The sequence below is a fragment of the Mus caroli genome, chromosome 1, assembly GCF_900094665.2.
Source record: "Mus caroli chromosome 1, CAROLI_EIJ_v1.1, whole genome shotgun sequence".
Lineage (NCBI taxonomy): Eukaryota > Metazoa > Chordata > Mammalia > Rodentia > Muridae > Mus > Mus caroli.
This window is the reverse complement of record NC_034570.1, coordinates 65,850,553-65,857,860: the sequence shown is the minus strand read 5'-3', so window position 1 is coordinate 65,857,860 and position 7,308 is coordinate 65,850,553. Positions and strand designations below refer to the sequence as shown.

Genomic DNA, 7,308 nt, shown 5'->3' with positions numbered 1-7,308 from the left:
AAAAAAAAAAAAAAAAAAAAAAAAAAAAAAAAAAGATCCTCACCCTAGTTGCCTGGAAGTCAGTCTTCCACTAGCAGCCTTTGGATGAAGATGTAGAACTCTCAGCTCTGCCTGTGCAGTGCCTGAAATGGATACTGCCATGTTCCCACCTTGATGATAATGGACTTAACCTCTGAACCTGTAAGCCAGCCCCAAAGAATGTTGTTTTTATAAGACTTGCCTTGGTCATGGTGTATGTTCACAGCAGTAAAACCCTAACTAAGACAGTGGGGTTGGCACAGGAGGGATCAGGTAATGGGGAGAAAATACTGGGAGAAAGGAGAGGGTCTAGAGGACATTTCAAGGGGAGAGGTGGAAACCTAGCGCAATGGAAACTCCTTGGAACCTGCAAGAATAGCCCTAGCAAGGACTCCTAGTAATGGTGGCTCTCAGGGCCTGAACCAGCCATCTTCTGTAATCAGGCAAGGCCTCAAGTGGACACCAACCTAGCCACAAAACTTTCAACCCAAAGTTTGTTATGTCTGTAGAATGTTCTGGGACTGGAGCCTAGCAGAAGGGACACCATGAGAACACAGCTCACAGAATCAACTGACACTCGTGGGGCCTTGAAGAGACCAGGGAGACTGTAAGAGTCTGACCTAGGTCCTTGCTATGTATGTTATGGTTGTGTAACCTGGAGTTTCGTGGGGGAATCATAACAGTGAGAGTGGGGGCTGTCCCTGACACTTACCTACTTGTGGGATACTTTTTCCTATAAGATTGCCCGATTGCCTTGAGTAATGATATGTTCCTGGTCATGATGTAGGTTGTTTATGCTGTGTTTGGTTGATGTCCTTGGGAGACCTGCTCTTTTTTGAGTGGAGGTGGGAGAGGGTGGATCTAGGGAGGACAAGGGTTGGGACACTAGGGATAGGACATCTGCGGTCCAGATAAAATATGAGAATAAAATATATTTGACTTATATGTATGAGTGTGTTGCTTGCATATATGTCTGTGCGCCTGGTGCCCTTGGAAGTCAAGGTATTGGCTCCCAGACAGTGCCCTAACTTAACCTCTGAGCTATTTCTCAAGCTCCTAAACGTTTATTTTTATATTATTTTAAAATTAATCATACAATGGGGTGTGCAGGCCATTGCCGGGTACCAGCTGTAGTTAATTTGATGTTGTTGTTGTTGGCATTTTTCACTTTTTGATAACACATTGCAATTGGGAACAGCTCCTAATTACTTTGCTTGGTTCTTCAGGTTTAAACAATCGCCTGAGTTTTGGACAAAATGGCAGCACTCTGTACTCTTTCTTCTCAGGACAGTCACTACAATTTATTTCAGAAGAACCTAGGACTCTTAACAGAACTTCAGTGAATCATCATTTAAAGGTTACCGTACAAAAATAACATACCTAACACTGTGAAAAACCAGCATAGGCATGAAAACATGCTATATTAGAGTGATGTATAGTAAAAGTAACAGATTAGTAAGAACCCCATGATAATCTAATAACTCTCAGGTCTCTTATTTAACCATCATTTTCCCCCAGAAGGGGTGCACCGTTCCTGGAGGTACTGCAATACCAGGTCGATGCGTGGAGTGGACGGAGCAAGCTCCTATTCCAACTCCTAGTTCCAAAAATCCATTTAATATATTGTCCTCGGATAGAGGACGTATCAGATATTAAACTGATAAGAACAGATACTACACTTGATCTTAGCCAAAAGGCCGAGAAGCGATACTCGACACACACCGCGCAGCCATGCTCTGCGGCCGTGAGACACATTAACTTTGTGGTGACCGCTCGCAACCCTCACATCCTGCCTTCCCCGAGGCTCCTTCCTCCTCCCGTCCGCGACTGCGTCCTCCACGCCTCACTCCCACTCCAGCACCCACAGCTTCAGCTACAAAGTCCACGACCCCGGCTCTCCCGGCGTTCCCGAGCGCGCACGCCGAGTATGATTTGCATGCCCCGCCCCCTTGCGAAGGGCGTGACAACACACGCAAAATTAGGCCTGTGCACGTCGCCACGCCCCTCGCGTAAAGGCAGGGCGTGCAAATTAGCTCTTCCCCGCGGGATCCGCGATTCACTGGTCGACTCACAGACTATTGCGGTTTGGAACCCACCGGAAATAGAAGGACCTGAAGGGGACATGTCCACGGCCAGATGCACTGGAGAAACTCTGAGGCAGGACGAGGCAGGACGGTGGCTGAAGGGTGGACCTACTGCTCCTAGTTCGCGTTGTCTTAAGACAATCTTCTCATGTTGAGAGGCTGGCTCCAGTGCGGTGGGCGGCGCAGGGAGTCTAGCAGGATTTTCTGTTAGGTGTTTTCACAATGTTGTCAAGGCAAACTTACTTAGGTAAAAACTGTAACAAATGTTGACCAAAAAAAAAAAATGTCATATATTGAAATTTCTTAATAAATTGTGTGATGTCTTTGAACTTTTCTACAGTTTTCAGGCTAAAAAATACCGATGGTTAACATCAAATGCAATAATAATGCAGGGATCAATGATGTTTGGCACGTGGGAGTGAAGAGTGGACAGTCACTACTCTTATTAGCTCCCTGGTACCCAGAACCTTAGATCATTTTCAGTTTAAGGACAGACATAATCCTGAGAGGAATTTACCCCGAAGAGCTGTAGGCTCTGGGCTGGTTCTGTGCCTCTTTTGAGTGTTATAGGGAATAAAGTTGGGTAAGATGCTGTACACTTTCCAACCCCAGCCACTGGAAATTGCAGAATGGAGGACCAGATCAGGCAAAGCCTAAACTATATGAGACCCAGCCTCAAGTAAAAGACAATCTGCCAAATATAAAGGGCAAAATACTAAAAGAGCAAACTTCTAGTACTCATATTGTAGGATTTGGGCTTAGAGTTGCCCCCAAGACTTTGGGACATCTTATGCCAAACACAAACACCACCCTGATACATTCTGTTACAGAGATTTTGTTGTGTTTTATTTGTAACTTTATATCACTTTGTAACCATCATCTACTTAAAGAATTGTCATTAGCATTTAGATCATTTAGGTAAAGGTACCAGTGATGGTTTGAATAAGAATGGCCGCCGGGCGTGGTGGCGCACCCCTTTAATCCCAGCACTCAGGAGGCAAAGGCAGGCGGATTTCTGAGTTCGAGGCCAGCCTGGTCTACAAAGTGAGTTCCAGGACAGCCAGGGCTATACAGAGAAACCCTGTCTCGAAAAAAAAAAAAAAAAAAAAAAGAATGGCCCCCACAGGCTCATATATTTGAATGCTCAGTCGCCAGGCAGTGGAATGTTTGAAAGGATTACAAGGGTTAGAAGGTGTGGCCTTGTTGGAGGAAGTGTGCCACTGGGTGTGGTCTTTGAGGTTTCAAAAGCCCATGCCAAGCCCAGAATCTCTTTTTCTGCCTACGCTCCAGGAATTAGCTCTCACCTATACTGTTCCAGAGCCTACCTGCATGCTTCCCACCCCACTATGATGAGATTGGGCCACACCTCTGAAACTGGAAACCCGCCCCAATGAAATGACTTTTCTTACAAGAGTTGCTGGGGTGGTGGTGGCGCACGCCTTTACTCCCAGCACTTGGGAGGCAGAGGCAGGTGGATTTCTGAGTTCAAGGCCAGCTTGGTCTACAGAGTGGGTTCCAGGACAGGCAGAGCTACACAGAGAAACCCTGTCTCAAGAAACAAAACAACAACAACAACAAAAGAGTTGCCGTGGTCATGATGCAGCAACAGAACAGTCACTAAGATTGTATGCCACTAATTTTTGTCAGATACCTCCATGAGAACTTTGAGGGCATGGGATACTTACTATTGTAGGGCTAACCTTGCAGAGGTGGGAAACGATTTGAGACCAGATACATGTGATCATTATTCTTGATCATAACTGGAAAGGTTATTTAAAAAAAAAGTTCATTTAAAAAAATAAGATAAAAACAGGGCTGGAGAGATGGCTCAGAGGTTAAGAGCACTGACTGCTCTTCTGAAGATCCTGAGTTCAAATCCCAGCAACCACACGGTGGCTCACAACCATCCATAATTAGATCTGACAGCCTCTTCTGGTGTGTCTGAAGACAGCTACAGTACACTTTTGGCTGTCCTCGAACTCAGAAATCCGCCTGCCTCTGCCTCCCAAGTGCTGGGATTAAAGGCGTGGGCCACCACTGCCTGGCTAGTGTACTCATTTATAATAATAAATAAAACTTTGGGCCAGAGTGAGCAGGGACTGAGCAAGTGGGCGGACTGGAGCAAGCACGGTTGACAAGAGCAAGCAGAGGTCCTAAAATTTAATTCCCGCGCCGGGCGTGGTGGCGCACGCCTTTAATCCCAGCACTTGGGAGGCAGAGGCAGGAGGATTACTGAGTTCGAGGCCAGCCTGGTCTACAGAGTGAGTTCCAGGACAGCCAGGACTACACAGAGAAACCCTGTCTCGAAAAACCAAAAAAAAAAAAAAAAATTTAATTCCCAACCTCCACATGCAGGCTCACAACCATCTGTACAGCTACAGTGTACTCATATACATAAAATAAATAAGTAAATCTTTAAAAATACAATAAAGTGGGAATATTGGATACACCTCTGTAGTTAACAATGGGTTTATATTGGGCTGGGCATGGTGGCGCATGCCTTTAATCCCAGCACTGGGGAGGCAGAGGCAGGTGGATTTCTGAGTTCGAGGCCAGCCTGATCTACAAAGTGAGCTCCAGGACAGCCAGGGCTATACAGAGAAACCTTGTCTCAAAAAACAAACACACACACACATACACACACACAGTGTGCATTTTCTCTGAGGATGAATAGTATGTCATCTTTGCTTTCCATAAGATCACTAAATTGATCCCACAGATGTGAGAAAGACCGCAGACCCAAATCATGGCCAAATTAAAGCAAACCATTAAATCTTTTTAAAAATTCATGTACTCAGACACTGTATCTCCCTCAAGTTGAGGCTCAAATCAGCTTTTGACTGGGGAAGATAAGGTTTTTATTGCTCAGAGATAAGGGATTTCCAATTGGCTGAAAATGGCAAGCAAATAACTTCTGTAATTTCTGTGGAGTTACAGAAGCAGAACAAAAGCATAAGTTGGTCATAACAACCTCTACGAAACAAAGACATGCTGCAAGGTGGTCATAACAAGGTGGTCATAACAACAGAATTTATTTATGGGCTGGTGAGATGGCTCAGCAGGTAAGAGCACTGACTGATTTTACTAAGATCCTGAGTTCAATTCCCACAGTGTACTCATATACACAAAATAAATAAATTACATAAATACATAAATAAATAAATATTTTTAAAAGAATTTATATATGTATGTGAGTACACAGTAGCTGTCTTCAGACACACCAGAAGAGGGCATCGGATCCCATCACAGATGGTTGTGAGTTACCATGTGTTTGTTAGGAATTGAACTCAGGACCTCTGGAAAAGCAGTCAGTGCTCTTAACTGCTGAGTCATCTCTCCAGCCCCCATAAGGGCCTCTTGAAACAAAGGCATGATTGCCATTTCCGGGACCAGGCAGTATAGAACCATTTGTAATAAAGGTTGCAGGTGGGGCATAGCCCAATCCTGGAGTAACAAATTTAATGTTTCATAGAAATGATCCTGGAGTTACAAATTTAATGTTTCATAGAAATGAACATAGAGCCCAGCATGGTGGCACGCACCTTTAATCCCAGCACTCGGGAGGCAGAGGCAGGCAGATTTCTGAGTTCAGGGGTAGCCTGGTCTACGGAGTGAGTTCCAGGACAGCCAGGGCTGTCTCGAAAAAACAAAAAAACAAAAAAAGAAAGAAAAGAAATGAACGTAGTTTGTCTTTAATATGGCTTTCTAGGCTAAGATGGAGGCAGGCTGGTTTATCATAATGTGATCATGAACATTTGATAAAATGAACACTTAAGGAGTTCACAGTTGTCTGTGTAAGGATCTGTTGAAAGTCTACATACAACATTGTTCCCAGCACATCTTGAACACACACAGTCATTAACTGGTGCACAGGGAGCTGTGGGGGCTGATTTATCGGTGACAGGAGAGTTTATTATATAGAGTATTTTTGGATGAGCAGTGCAGTTAAACATGGTGTAGAAAAAGTGTAGGAGATCTGGGCTGTCTTTTACCATCCCAGGGTCATGACAGATGATTTCCTTAGGGGACCATCACTCTCTTGCTTAGGCCAAGATCTCACCCTTTCCTGTCTCCTGTCCTCCCCTTCTCCTGAGCACTGTGTGGATATTGCATAAGACTTGTACCACCTATAAAGCCCCATTCCCACCATCAGCACAAGACCATTACTTCTGTTGTGTGCCGACAAGACTCAAGCCCAGGCCTGTTTGTTGGACAGCTGTGAAGAAGTTATTCTCTGGATTAACTAGAAAGAAGGCTGTGCAAGACAGAGCTACTGTAAGCATGAAAGTGACACTAACTCAGCCCAGGGCGAAAGCAGAGTGGATCGCAGGTGTGCGCCACTACACTTATTCCCTGGTCCGAATCAACCAGCCACCAGGGCCATGGCACATTCAGGCAACTGTGGGCTTTAGAGCTGAGGGAGGGAGCACTTGTTAGGAAACAGGAAGGACCTGGAAATAAAAGACGCGACCAAAACAACCACAGACTAAAAGCCCCTTAGGTTCAGACGACTCTGGTTTTCTTCTTGCCTGCACTGCGAGTATTTGCTTCCTTATGGGGTCCTTCCAGACGGTATCTCTACGTCCTAACTTATAATATCCATTTTAATACGAATGCTAGAAATACCTTACCAAGACAGGTGTCCTGCTCTGCTCATAGCTGTTTCCTCTTAGTTCCCTAGTTTCCACCCTGCAAAGAAACAGGCGCTCGTGCGTGTGTGTACATACATACATACATACACACACACACAGAGAGAGAGAGAGAGAGAGAGAGAGGCATTTAAAAATTTTTAAATGTTATTTTTAATGACACTGGCTTCCTCCCTCAATTCTCATTATTAATCTCAGATACAATCGAGTGAATAGTGAAGACTTCTTTTTTTATTAAGTGGCCCTTTAAGTAGCACAGTCCTCTAATGTTTAATTTTACTTATGTAAATATCCAAAACCAGAGAAAAGGCTGTAACAGAAAGGAGTGACAAACAGGCAGCACAAGTATAGGTTAGGCATTACTTCTCTGACGGTGCAAAGAAATGTAACTTGTTAGATTGCATTTCATAGCAACTTAGCCTGAAAATGCAGCAACAAAAAGGGAAACAACCAGACTTCTGTACAACATGAGCTAAGTTTTGCTTCAACACATGAATCACCAAATAAGCAACCACATATACACATTACACAAATCCATTTACGTTAAAAAAAAAAAA

At 44.3% G+C, this 7,308-nt stretch overlaps 1 long non-coding RNA gene and 1 other non-coding gene across 2 annotated transcripts; both read right to left on the bottom strand.

The window, feature by feature from the left end:
* Nucleotides 1-1,536: 1,536 nt before the first annotated feature.
* On the bottom strand, nt 1,537-1,727 carry LOC115032502. The gene has a single exon (XR_003838166.1). It is a non-coding gene; the product is annotated as a U2 spliceosomal RNA (small nuclear RNA).
* On the bottom strand, nt 1,610-7,233 carry LOC115029759. Its single transcript, XR_003835327.1, has 2 exons — nt 6,734-7,233; nt 1,610-2,356 (listed from the first exon to the last, which is right to left on the bottom strand). It is a non-coding gene; the product is annotated as an uncharacterized LOC115029759 (long non-coding RNA).
* Between the last annotated feature and the right edge of the window lie 75 nt (nt 7,234-7,308).